The sequence below is a fragment of the Pteropus alecto genome, unplaced genomic scaffold (assembly GCF_000325575.1).
Source record: "Pteropus alecto unplaced genomic scaffold, ASM32557v1 scaffold7, whole genome shotgun sequence".
Taxonomy (NCBI): Eukaryota; Metazoa; Chordata; class Mammalia; order Chiroptera; family Pteropodidae; genus Pteropus; species Pteropus alecto.
The window spans coordinates 37,603,947-37,618,568 of record NW_006494614.1 but is presented as its reverse complement, the minus strand read 5'-3'; the positions used below and the strand labels follow the sequence as shown (position 1 = coordinate 37,618,568).

Here is a 14,622-nt window from a genome sequence, read left to right as displayed (position 1 = left end):
AAGATCTAATCAAAACAAATAGGTAGAAAGAAGAGCCTAACCCTTTGTCCCCTTGCCTCATCGTTAGTACCTGTTCATACAGATTACCTTTGAGATAATGTTATTATTCTAAAGCTTGATATCTGCAGGTACATTCCTGAATATCTCCAGAGGAACAAATTATCTGGGCTAGATGAATGATTTTTGCCCAGACTGTCCAAGACATAGCTAATATGATTTGGTGCTCCCTTTCATGGCAGAGAATGGATCATCCACCCATGAAAGGGACTTTGGATATGTATGTTTTGCAAAGAAACCTGAAGTATGGTAGCATTGTGACACTGGAAAACTTAAAAGGTAGATGAGAAAACCCTTCCCAGTGAAAGAAACATTCACAAAGCACTCAGGGATTATGGGGATGTAAACTTTTAAAGATGCAGTGGTGACAGAGCCTGTGACATAAATAATAGTGTAAAATCAGAGTAGAGGCTGTTCTCTGACTTCTACGTCGACCAGGCCAAAGATGTATGTTTTCACCTTTCTGTGGTGACTGAATGGTTTTGACTTTGACTTCCTTGGGATTATAAAGTGATGCATGTTTCCCATTTATTCACAGATTCAACAAACTTTTGAATCCCTGCCACAGCATTACAATCTGAGGATACAACAGAATGGGACAGACAGACCCTGCCTTTGTGGAGCTTACAGTCCGGATGAGAAGACAAATACTATTAAAGTCATTACAGGAATACTAACTTTGCTAAAGATAGGCACATCTGATCCAGTTCGGGAGGAGGAACATTGTAATCATCTTAGAGATGGAAAACCAAGACTCTAGAAGAGTAAGAGTCACAAATTTAGAAAATCCAATAGATCTGGACTTGATCCAGATTTTTAGATGTCTGCATCCAATGCTGTGTCCAACTGTGGGAAAATCAGGTTCAAATTATATCATCTTATTTGACAGGCTGTACCAGGAATGTAGCTACAAAATAAATAAAAGAACTGTGCTATTAATTTGTTGTGTTGGGTCAGGACTCCAGGGTCTGCACAGAGTGGCAGGGCACAGCTGAGTTCAGCAGATGGAGGGAACAGGACATGCCACTTAGACTGACTGCAGATCAAAACCGTGTTTGTCCTTCTCACTTCCTATCCAATTAGGTAATTGAGTGGCGCCCATCTGCCACTCTCCAGGCACTCAGAAACAGACCAGGAAATACAGTGAAAATATGAAATGGAAACTCTACCAGACCTGCTTCTTCTTCTTTCTACTTTATCTTCATAACTAAAGCCAAGTAGGCCTGAATGAGGCATTTTATGGCACCCTACCAAGTAAAGTAGGCACTGAAAATGGCTCAGAGCATAAACCACCCAAGGCCTAGAATTACTTTGTTCATCGTCCTCTCTCCCTAATCCAATCTTGGTCTATCTTTTAAGACACAGACCAAGTATTTCCTTGTAGACTTTTCTGACTATTCTATCAAGCCCACATTGATCTCTCTGAATTTATTTCTCTAACAGTGAGTACAGGCGAGTCCTCTATTCTAAATGAGCTGGTCAGAGGAGCAAAAGTGGTCATAATTTGGCATTATTTGCTAAGGTGTGGATCATTAGGATCATTATATAAAATTGGTTCTCACCTAATCACCCTACCTCACTACTAGAAAACTGTTCATATCACAAACAAAAGCCACTGATGAATGAGGATCTGGCAAGGCACTACCAGTTTATCATGGAAGAAAATAAGAACAACAATAACGACAAGATTAGAATGTCAAAAGAGATTGATTAGACTACCAAAGGATAAGGAAAGGCCCTTAGGAAAGTCGATGGTAACTCAATTACTTCTTAAAAACAGACTCTATGAGTGAGGTATTAGTTTCCTGTGGCTGCTGTAACAAATCACCACAAACTAAGTTGTTTAAAACAGAAATTTATTTTTCTCATAGTTCTGCAGGCAATAAGTCTGAAGTCAAGAAATCAGCAGGGCCACATGCCTCCAGTGGCTTTAGGGGAGAACTCGTTCTTTGCCTCTTCCAGCTTGGAGTAGCGGTTGGCATTCCTTGACTTGTGACCACATCACTCATTGCCTGCTCTTCTGCTCTCTGTGTATTTTTCTTTGTGTTTCTCTCTTATAAGAATACACATGACTGCATTTAGGGTTCACTTGAATAATCACATCTTTTGCCATTTTAGGTAATAATCACAGGTTCTAGGGATTAGGAAACAGACCTATGTCTTGGGGCCCGCCATTCATTTACTAAAGTGATCATGCTGCAAAAGTTGATCACAAAGTGAAGAATGCTTTATTGTTCTAGCACAAATTTTTGTGAGAAAAGAATTTTTAAAGCAACACTTAAAGAATTCATCTTTTTTGTTCTCAGAACTACTTGACAGTTGACAGTTGATATTGTTGACAGTTGATATTGTTACTTAAATTTTACTAAATATAAGATAAAACATCACTGACCATAAGAATGCTGTAATAAGAATGCTCTGATTTAAAAAAATGTGAAAGAAATGCTCTGATTTAAAAAAATGTGAAAGAAATGCTCTGATTTAAAAAAATGTGAAAGAAAGGCACATACATGAGAAATATTACCAGTATTAATTTCCAGAGTATACTCCTGCTCCCTTCCCAATGGCTGTATTCCTTCTTTCATTCAGTGATTCATTCAAAACATACATTGAGCTCCAACTATATTCAGACACTGTTTTATATCTTAAAGAGACAGAGGAGAACAAGAAAGACAAGATCATTACCTTCATAGATGTATAGTCTATACTCTGGTAATAAGTAATCCCTTTTTTTTTCCCAATATAACAGAAAAAATAAGCAATGCAGGGAGTCCATGTTTCCATTATCTGCTGTAAATCTCCTTACAATGTTTTGTTAATCCTGGCCATGTTCAGTGGTCTATGGTTGCAAAGTTTACATGATGAATTAGCTGAGCCATATTTGGAGGCCTTCAAAGCCTAGCATACCTAGGTAGCCAAACTTCTGACTAATCCTTTAAGTCATGACTAACAAATTGCTTGGATGAAAATAATAAAAGCTGATCAAAGATACTTATTAATTATCAAAAGGAAATCCAGAAAGTAAAACAAAAATGGAAGGTAAAGCTCTTGGCCCTAGAGAAGAGCATTATTTAAATCATGAAGAGCACATGAAGAAACCCATGAATAAGTGTCCACCTGGAACTCTAGATCTGATGAAAAATATACAGTTAAGAAAGAGTAGGACATGATTCCATAGTGTAGTGGTTAGCATGTCTGCTTTACATGCAGAAAGTCCTGGGTTCATACCCCAAAGGAGCCACAGTCCATGGTCTACGGCCATGTCACCTTGAACAAGCCCAATGTCTAATCTTGGAAGCTAAGCAGGGTTGGGCCTGGTTTGTACTTGGATGGGACACCACCTAGGAAGACCAAGTGCTGTAGGCATAAATAATAATAATAATAACAACAACAACAACAACAACAAAGTAAAATGCAAAAGTCAACAAATTTTACTGGGAGCTCATTATATGCCAGTTTCTATTCTAGGCACAAGGGGATAGAGCAATGAATTAAGCAATGTCCCTGCCTCATGGGTCTTATGTTCCAGTGGGAGACAGAGGCAATAAACAAATTATCAAATAAATGAGTAATATGATGTCAGGTGCTATGATGAAAAGTAAAGTAGTATAAAGGAGTATGACTGGTTAGGGATTCTATTTTATATAAAGATGCCAGGGAAGAAGGGGACATAAAGTACGAAGTATGAAGAATAAGAATATCTGGGGCAAGAGAGCTCCAAGGGGAGACACAGGCAATAAAGCGTATTTGGCATTCCAAGAACCAGGACTAAGACAATGAGGATGGAAGGGAGCGTATGGGGAGGGTGTGGTAGGAGGCTAGATTTTGTAGCCTTTTAGGCTGTGGTAGGGATTCCATCTGAAGGCCACCATACACCAGAAATTGAATTTTTCAGACCTGGTTCTCTTGCATTCCTCTTTCACTTCTTTCAAAAGATACTGTTTTGACATTCAGTCTGAGAACAGAACAGATGTTAAAAACATGGGTCATAGTCTATCATTAATGGAGTTAATTACAGGAGCACCACTGGAGAGTCTGGTTTTGAAGTGTGAATTATTATCTTCCCCCACTTCCTTATCTCCAAACACCTGTACTTGGTAGGCAGTGGAACAGAGACGGACATCAACCTTGCTGAGCTTTATTGCTGTTCAGAGGGTTCCTCCTTCTCGGTACCCAATTAGTATTTAGGCATATTCTCATAATATGTTTATTTGGGGATTTAGATTAGTTTATAAACAAGAGTAACTTGATGTATGACATTCCTATTTGAAAGATAAGAAGATCAAGTTTTAGAGAGGCTGGTCACTACATCCTCTGCCAATCAAGAGGGCTATGGAAAAGAGGTCTCATTTCATAGTATTCTGATTTCCATCCCAGGATCTCAAGACTCCTCTTCAAGACACTGCCATGAGCTACAGTGGATATGTGTATACATCACTCATAGAGGCGAAAAATTGGAATTACTTTAGTAAATGATGATAAAATAGAAAATTCACTCAAAAGAAGATTTGAGAAAAACATATTATGGGTTAGTTTGTGTTTTTTTTTTTTAATATAAGTGTGTTTCTACCCTATCAGACCCAACAACTCCCTTTTTTATTTTGTAATGTTCTTTTACCTACTCTAAAGTGAAATTCACAGATAATATAACCTCCTAGTTGTTTATAAAATAGAGATCTGTTCTTGACCCAAATAATTATAAACAGGTTTTCACCTACATTAATATCATAGGGGACACATGCAAGTTGGGTAAGACTTTGAAAATTTGTTATAGAACATAGGTAAAATTTTCTCTATGAGGAAGCATCCCACACAATGAGCATTCCAAATCCTTGCTCACTCCCCAAATTTCCAACCCCCACCCCTGGGGCATTGCATTTCACATAAAAATTCTATCTTTTTTAACATAAACATATTTGATCTATATAAGAAAACTGGGACATTTACCATTAATCATATGTAGTGAATTGAATGGTGGCCCAAAAAGATGTGTCAATGTCCTAACTCCTCAAACTTGTGAATGTGAGTTTATTTGGAAAAGGAGCCATTGCTGATATAATTAAGTTAAGGATCTCGAGATGACATCATTCTGAATTATCCAAGTGGAGGCCTAAATTCAATAACAAATGTGTTTATAAGAGACAGAAGAGAAGACACAGACAGGAAGAGATGGCCACATGACAATAGGCAGAGACTGGAATTATTCTGCCACAAGTCAAGGAATGCCAAGAGACAGAGAAGGATTCCATCTTAGAGCTTCTGGAGGAAACACAGTCTTGCCAACACCTTGATTTCAAACTTCTGGTCTCCAGAACCGTAGAAAATAAATTTCTGTTGTTCTAAGACACAAAGTTTTTGGTAATTTGTTATAGCAGCTCTAGGAAACTAATATGCTATGGGTACCCCTTCTTTCGAAATACATTCTAAAAAACTTTAGACAGTTGGATCCTGAAACTAGACACTAATTTGCACTCCATTCTCCACAGACCTCCTGTATCACTTTAGCCATAAGTAGTTTCTCCTATAGAAATGTGTAGCAATGGGAAAGATTGAAAAGTTTTCTCGTCTCAGTTTACAGATGAGGAAACGGAAGCCCAGAATGGCAACATTCACACAGCTGGTTGATAGCTGAGCAGTTAACAGAACCAAGGTCTTCTGATTTCCAGAACACAGCTCCATCCGCAGCACCTGCGTGCCTTCTCTGCTGAAAGCTGGCTACTGTTGATATCAGACACTTGGCACTTAGCCCTGTTATCTCTCAGCCTATTCTCAGAAACACTGCTCTGGAACTTTAATGCAGGCTCACTGAGGGCACACATCCTTCTTTTATGTCTCCTTTATCAACACAGTGATCTAGAAGTGCTAGCATTAAGACTCATTACTTTGATTGAAGGCTTTTTGTTCTCTTTAGGTCTTACTGATCTTTCCAGCCTGCTTTCCCATCACTTCCTTCCTCACATTTGTGCTCTAACACCATCAGCCTTTTCTCTATGTCTCTAATGTGCCACATTTATCCTTTCCTCAGTGCCTTAACATGAACAAATTTATCAGTGCCTTTCTCAAGTGGAGATTTCAATGAGCAGCCTGGAAAAAGTATGACAGGAACCAGGAAAAGAAAAACAGAGGGGAGAAAAGAGTATTTCCCAGAATTAACATCCTAGAGCTCTGGCTACTCAAACTTTATTCATGTGAACTCACGCTTATCCTCACACCTTCCAAGACTGCAGATATACTGCTGCCTCTATTTTAAAGATATGAAAACTGAAGCAGGAAGGTTAAATAACATGCCCTGAGTCAATAGGAGGAGGGAGACCCAGGATTCAAATTCACATGATTCAGTCTGTTCTTAGTGTATTTTACAATTTGCCCTCAGTTCACCTCCTGCCATAGTAAGAACTTCCTATCATATTTTATATCCTAAATACTTCCCATGCATTAGAGACTTTATATTCATAATCTCAAATTCTCAAAATTTGTGCAAAAATAAATGTAATTATTATCCTTCTTCTACGGATGAATTAACTGAGGTTTTGAAATGGCTTACCTTAAGCTAACCCATCAGTAAATGGTAGAATTGGTGTTCTCAAGCTGACCCCTTGTTGCTGCCAAGATTTGGCTGGTCAAGCTTTGTCTCAGCTTCAAGATAAAATTGAAAGAAATTAAATTCCGTGTGTTTACACAGCCTGGACTTCTGAACTTCTCCATCAATTAGTACTACTGAACTTCTCCATCAATTTAAACCTCCAAAAGGTACTTGCGCAAATAAAAAAGTGCATATTATTTAGAAAAAATCTTAACAGAGTTTGACTGCGGACTTTTTATCCATGTTTTTAAAATATGCTAAAACAATCTTTTGTCATTTAAAAACAACTTACACTACATTTTGAATCATATACAAAAATTAAAAGTTTGACATGTTTCTACTTCAAAAATGGATACAATAAAGAATTAAAAGAGTGTAATTTGGTTGGTATTGTGTATCTTTCTGAAAACAATCTATTTTCACCTTTGTGCGACACTTGCTGTGCTGCTGACTAGAACATTTCATTTTCTTCAAATTGAGCAAAAAGCTGTCCTTTCATGTTTTTATATTTTAAATATTTAATCCATTTTTGATGAAATTTACTTTGTTTTTATACACCAATAGGTGAGTTAATACTGTTCTGTTCTACCATTCCATATCAGAAACTCAGGCTTTTTGAAACTCTTATAATATGTAAGTGGTTAATGGCTAAAATAATACAAACTTTTTTTGTTTTAGCCATTTTGGCGGAGGTCTTTTTAAATGCATTATACATTTTCCATACACATGAACTATTCCAAAATTTGTTTAACCTATTCTTATGAATGACCGTAATACACTGATGCTTTCAAGGGTTGATGGAGGTATAGAATGTTTATTGGTCATGAAGAGGATAAATATAAATATACTAAGTTTAATTTGTTCTCCCACATACCAGAAATACTTATGCATAAAGATCTTTGCACAGGCTATCCTCTCTGTTTGCAAGGCTCTTATACCAGCTATCCACAAAACTCACTCCTTGATCTCCTACAAACCTTTGCAGTCCACTCCTTACTACGCATCCACTCTCTAGCACTCCAAATCCTCTTACTCTGCTCTTCTTTTTACCCTATTTTTATTTATCATTTATTACCTTTTTAACAAACTAATTTACTAATATATTATCTCTATTGTTTATTGTGTGTCTACCTCCACTCTCTGCTAGAATATAAGCTCTGTGAGGGCAAGGCATTAGGTCTGTTAGTTAATTAAAGTGTCCCCAGTACTTAGGACAGAGCCTGGAGAATAGGAAGTCCTCAAAACCTATTTGTTGAATTGAATTAATAAATTAATGACCTTTTCTCTACAATGTATGTGAGTAAGCTTTTGTGGTTAAATAATATGTACAGTTTTCTATGCTGTGGTCAGGAAATTGAGCCTATATCATGTAGATAATGAAAAGCTGAAGAATGTCATTAAAGAATTGTTTAAAGGTATATTCTCTGAGGATTATTCTGTTGTCAGTATAGTTCAAACTGATCACAGGGGTGCCATAAACGTTGGTACTTCTTGAAGACTCTCCCAAATTAATCTTCCTGAAGCACAGATCAGAGAAAGGGATATTCATTTAAAATGTGGAGGTCAATAGGAGAGAAGGTAGAGGAAGTAGAGCATAGGACTAAGTAAGAACCTTGAAAAATGCTTGGTTTTAAAGGGTTGAGGGAATAGAAGTCATGTTGGATGAGAAAAGAAGAGTTCGGGTTCATAGATTCCATTTAAGGAAGAAGACTGTGTAAACACACGGAATTTAAACTCTTTAGGAACATGGATGCATTATTTAGAAGTCGGAGGATGACAATGACAAAGCTGGAAAGAAGGTGATGATCTGACATCCTATATTTTAAGAGAAGAAAGATTATAGAGCACAGAAGTAGAAGTTAGTGCAACAATAACTTGGAAATAGTGCTGAAGAATAACAAAAATAAGAACTTTTTTTCTGGATTCAGAGGTTTAAGATAAAAGAATAAAGGAACAATAACTATTTGAGGGGGTTATAAGATATAAGAAGTGAGGTTTCAAATAACATGAAGAAATAGAAGAGAGAGGGGCATTAGAGATTGATCAGATCAAAGTATAAAGAAATTTATTGATAATATTATGAGGATTGCAGAGAATACAATGCAAATAGGTGACATTCACTCAATAAATTATCTTTTAAGTCGAGTCAACCTAACTTTATTGTATGTCATCAGTTAATATATGCCAGCCGAGAAAAATCTACTGTATATACGAATATATAAATATTATATCTGTTTACTTGTCTATAACAAAGTTAATTAAATGCTTCAAGTTATCTTTGATTATTGCATTGTTTCCCAAATTTCGGGCATTTGCATATCACCAATATAGATTATTACATAATTGACTTCTACATGTTACAAATTATACACCGTAATTATAACATTTATAATATACATTATTATGCAAATTATAACATATAGTAAATATGTTATCTACATAAATTAGAAACTATACATTATCATTATACAATCATAACATGCATTGTTATTTATAATAGTTACATACAATTTACCTCTACATATGTTATAAGCTATATATTATTATTTTTTTGTTTTAAACAATCTCTTTTAAAGAAATTTAAAAATGAGAAAAAAGAGTTATATTTACTCACTTATTTACCCTTCCTAAATTTTCTCTTTTTCAATTCCTCAAAAAAGGAAAAGAAAGGAAATTAAAAAAAAAAATAAGACTAAAATCAATGAAAGAGAAAACAGAAGAACAGTAGAGAAAATCAATGAGACAAAAATGTCACTCTTTGGAAAGTTTAGCAAAATTAATAAACTTCAAGCCTAGCCAGGAATAAAAGAGAAGAGGTAAATTATTAATACCAAGAAAGTGAAAGAGAATATAATGACAGAAACTACAGATTTTAAAAAGATAATAAAAGATGTTATATGTAAATTCATGGCAATGAATCTGAGAGCTTCGATAAAAATGGACAAATTTCTTAGAAGATACGAACTACTAAAACTCACTCAAGAAGAAATAGATGACCTGAATAGCCTTATATTAAAGATATGTATTTGCAACTAAAAACTTTCCTGCATTCTTCATCAAAAAAGGTATATATACAGATGACAAAAAAGAAGAGAAGGTGTCCCACATCATAAGCCATCAGAGAAATGCAAATTAAAACAATGAGATACCACTACATGCATACTAAAATGGTCAAACTCCAGAATACTGACAGCACTAAATGCTGACAAGAATGTGGAGCACAAGAACTCTTACTCATTGCTTGTGGAAATACAAAATGGCATAGTCACTTTGGAAGACAGTTTGGAGGTTTCTTACAAAACTAAAGATACTCTTATCACCCATTTCAGGAGTCACACTTCTTGGTAATTTACCTAAATGAGTTAAAAACTATGTTCACATACACACACACACACACAAAAGACAAACTGTACATGAATATTTTTAGCAGCTTTATTCATAATGGTCAAAGCTTAGAAGCAGATGCAATGTCCTTCAGTAGATGAATGAAAAATAAACGATGGTACATCCAGACAATGAGATATTATTCAACACTAAAAATGATTGAACTATCAAGCTATGAAAAGATATGAAGGAATCATAAATGCATGTTACCGTGAAATAAACCAATCTGAAAAAGCTATATACTATATGATTCCAACCATAGAAAGGATAAAACTGTGGCAACAGTAAAAAGATCAATCAGGAGTTATGAGAGAGGCCCTTAAAGCTAACATTGCAAGAACATTATAAATATGTATACAAAGGGTTGATAATGATACAATAAGGCATCATAGACATGGTTTCCCTCCAATATCCATTCTCCCATTTTTTCTTGGTAACAGAACCCTGATATTAGAGCTACCTCCTTCTAGATTTATTTTATGTGAAAGAGTAATTAATTTCTAACTTTTCTAAAACAAACTGTCATTAGAGGTGTCTATGTACAAGTGAACTGATATGTACAGAAGTACATGCTGTGAAAAATGCACCACCAATATCCCCCTTCAGGACTGAAAATCTTATTCCACCAGCTACTGGAAGTGTTGCCTGAAGAGAGCCTTCAGCTCTCAGCAATCTTTGGTACCTGTCTTCTGCTGAAGAGAGCTGCCTCCTTGCCTCATTCCAGGTCATGCTTCACTTCTACAGTTTACACCCAATGGCCAACTGATAGAGGATGTTAAAGTCTGGCTCTCTCGGTTCAGCTGGGGACAAGTCTGAAGGGCCATCTCAGTTTCAGAGATCCCCAGAGGGCTGGCTCAGATCTCTCTTGAAACTGTGTTACAGTCCAACTTCTCGCTCAGCTTAAACCTACTCCCTGCATTTCCCTTCCACAGTTATTGATCCCCCAAAGTATTCCCTAATTCATTTCCTGCACAACATCTTCCTCAGATATGCATCTCAGGGAATGCACCCTGCAACACAAATATAAAGCTCTTTCATATGCAAAGATTAGTAGGTTAACAAGAATTGAACAGATATCAAATTGAACCAATTTCTTGAGATTTCTGTTATTGTTGTTGTTGTTGTTGTTGAAAATGTAATGAATTTTTGACTGAAATTTCCCTCCTAACACTAATGGAACAATCATATACACTGAGTAAATAACTTATGTTTACTGAACATATATTTACCACCTATTAGACACTAGTCATTTTCAATCAAAGGTGGTATCACCCAAACGGAGACCTTTGAAAATCTGTAGAGGCATTTTTGGTAGTCACCATGATGGTAGGTGGTGCCAGTAATATTTAGTGTTGAGGTCCTGGGATTTTAACTGTCCAGCAATGGTCAATAGAGTCCCCATGGAGAAGGACTTCTCTTTGCCGAAAAGGATATAAAGAGGTGTAAGACATAGTCTTCTCTTCCTGACTTTATGGAGTTTATTTTTCAATCACAGGAAAAGAAAAAACACTAAATATGATTAGTATTTTTATACATACAACAGTATGTAACAGCATCTACTGTGTGATGATTAGTTTTATTTTCAACTTGACTGGATCATGAAATGTCCGAATTTAGCTAAACATTATGTCTGAGTATGTCTGTGAGGGCGTTTCTAGATTAAATTACTAGCTGAGTCAGTAGACTCGGTAAAGTGGTTTGCCCTCCCCAGTGTGAGTGGGCATCACCTAATCTGTTGAGGGCCTGAATAGGACGAAAAGGAAGAGAAAGGAAGAATTCAGCTTTCCCTGCCTGACTGAGCTGAGACATCAATCTTCTCTTGCCCTTGTTTCTCCTGGTTTTCAGGCCTTTAAACTCAAACTGAATCGCCACACTGGCTTTCCCGAGTATTTAGCTTGCAGACTGCAGATTGTGGCACTTCTCAGCCTCCAAATTGCATGCGCCAATTCTTTACAATAAATCTTCCTATATATATCCTATTGGTTCTGTTTCTCTTTGAGAATCCTGACTAATACATACTAATAACCAAACGGTTTATGTAGATGATAAATGCAAAAATGATTCAGAGGGTGAAAATATTACAATGGATTGGGTACACAGGAAGAGCTACAAGATTCTAAAAATTAACAGAAGAGTGAATTTTTAGGGATTTTGTTCAATGAGAATTTTGTGTCTCCTTTGTGACAACTTATACATGTCTGCTGGTAAGTGGTGAAGCCTACATTTAAGCTCAGGGCTGTCTGATTCCAAAGCTCATCTATGTCTTTTCTACTCCATTTTTCTACCTTTGATATTTTACTCTATAAAACTCCCACATTTACTTAACAGTAAACCTCCTCCCCACCCCCACCCTCCAAAAAATGAGAAGTAATTGTTCTTCAGAGCAGATGTTTGTGGCACTTCATGTTTGTGGCACTTCATATTCATGTTTGTTGGCACTTCATATTCATGTTTGTTGGCCACTGCAGAGGATGCCAGAGGCCAGCCTTCCTAGAACACATTGGCAGTAAATATCCAGCTGTCAGCCTAAATGCTCACCAGTTTCTGCTTCCATCATCTCTGTAGCCTCTGTCCCTATAGATATCATGATGCTGGGAGGCTGGCTACTGGATATGTCCTTTCACAGCAAGAAATCAAAGTCACTATGGTACTTCTGGACTCCAGCTTCCCACACTGCTATCCACCTGAATTCAAGGAGGGGAAAAAGTTTTTAGAATAACAGGAAAAGACCAAAGATGTCTTCAATTGGGAGTATAGCACGCCACCATTGCCATGTGTTTCGGTTAACAGAGGTTATTTCCTCTTGAGCTATGATGCTGAAGGTCCATTGACACCAGGAAAGCAGTCACAATTTGGTTAAGCTCCTGCATAAACAGGCCTCTGCCATGGATGTGGTTTGCTCAAGTTGGAAATTTTGGCATAAATAAAACAAAAACAGAACTGTATATAAAAATAGCTAATCAAGTATGACTGACTAAACTATACTAAGTCTGTTGACCAGGATTTAAAAGTGGAGACAAATATTTGGTCTTTTATTCATTCCTTCTTACTAAATTCTTATGATTCTAAATCATTTTGTCCTGATCCTCTTTTCTTCTTATGGTCCAAGGACAAATCCTCAACCCTTTGTTCTCATTCACTTAACTCCATTCTCAGAATTTCGTGTGTTCATCATGCAACTCTGTGGAATTTGGAGAGTAAAGACCCAGATTCGATGGAACCACAGAGATAAACCAGACCCTGATCTTTCTCTCCCTTAGCTGGCAGCAGATTTGCTGGGATAAAGACATTGCCTCCTCGTATACCTCTGTCTTAGCCTTTTCTTAGTTTTCCTTTAGATGACAAAAACTAAAGAGCTAAAAACCACACTGAGCCCTCCAAAACAGCTGTATGGAATATATTATGTTATCTTCCTTCTTCAAAATTCCTGACAGTATGTCACTTAGGGAAGAATCAAATGCCTTCTCCTGATTTAAGTTTCTAGCTGTCATTAGAGGTTATTGGTCATGTAAATACTATATTTTCCTTTGCTGCCAAATAGTTATTTAGTATATTGACCTAAATCCTAAATCTGCTAGCATATATAAGCATTAAGTAAGATTTCTGCAGATTCCCTGAATTCATTTTCTCCACCACCATCCACCCACATGTGCTGCAAGGTTACAGAATGTCTAGTCCTTTAGCAGTTTCCACACAAACATCATTCACACCCAAGCATTTAGTGACTCCAGAAACAACAGGTAAGGCCAGATCGTGAACCGGTCATCTTCTATTATTTCATAGGCCATTCCTTAACACCCTCATCACCCATTCTTCCTATCTCTTCTTCCCTGGAGCATTAGGCACACTCTTCTTCTGTTATCTGAAGAATAGTTCTCCTTTATTCAAATCCTGGAAGCTCATCTGCTTTTAGGGAGTGGCTTTAACCAAGCATCTTCCCAACAGTGACACATCTCACTCTTGAAGGAAATCTATACCAGCTGCTAGGAAAATAAAGACCCTCCAACTTACTGTGAAAAGTGGAGAGGTTTCATAATAGGAATGTCTGGGTATCTCTGTGCGTAACAGAGCCATAAGTCTCTTTTGTATAAGACTGGATTACACAGATATAGGGTGTGTCTCTTCCACTGGTTTGTCGCAGCATCTGTAGCTCCCAACATTACATTCAATATACAAGTATACCTTTAGGAGTATTTAAATATGTTATTGGGAAAGACCAGTTCGTATAGACATTAGTGCAGATTATCTTAGCTGCCCCTTTGAAAAGAGGGGTTGAGAGGCTAAAAAAGGGCACAAGAGACAGCGTCAATGATGGAAAAGCCAGAAGAGAGTAATATAAAATTATTTGAAAAGTGAACTCTTCACAGAAAGGATAAGTAATGATGGGCAGCTCAGTAACAGATGACTATTATTAGCAAAAGCTCTTTAGGTCACGAGAGATAGGCACCTGACTCAAACTAGTTGAAGAGGAGAAATAAAAAAAGAAATGTATTGGCTCACTTATCTGGGAGGGATACTGAGAAAATTCACATGACTGAAAAATGATCTCCGGGAACCTGTCCTCAGGAGAGAGGGACTCCCAGACACCAAGAGTTTTT

The 14,622-nt window shown here is 36.8% G+C and overlaps 1 pseudogene; it reads left to right on the top strand.

The window, feature by feature from the left end:
* Nucleotides 1–3,307: 3,307 nt before the first annotated feature.
* Nucleotides 3,308–3,423, top strand: LOC112475024 (annotated as a pseudogene).
* The last annotated feature ends 11,199 nt before the right edge of the window (nt 3,424–14,622 follow it).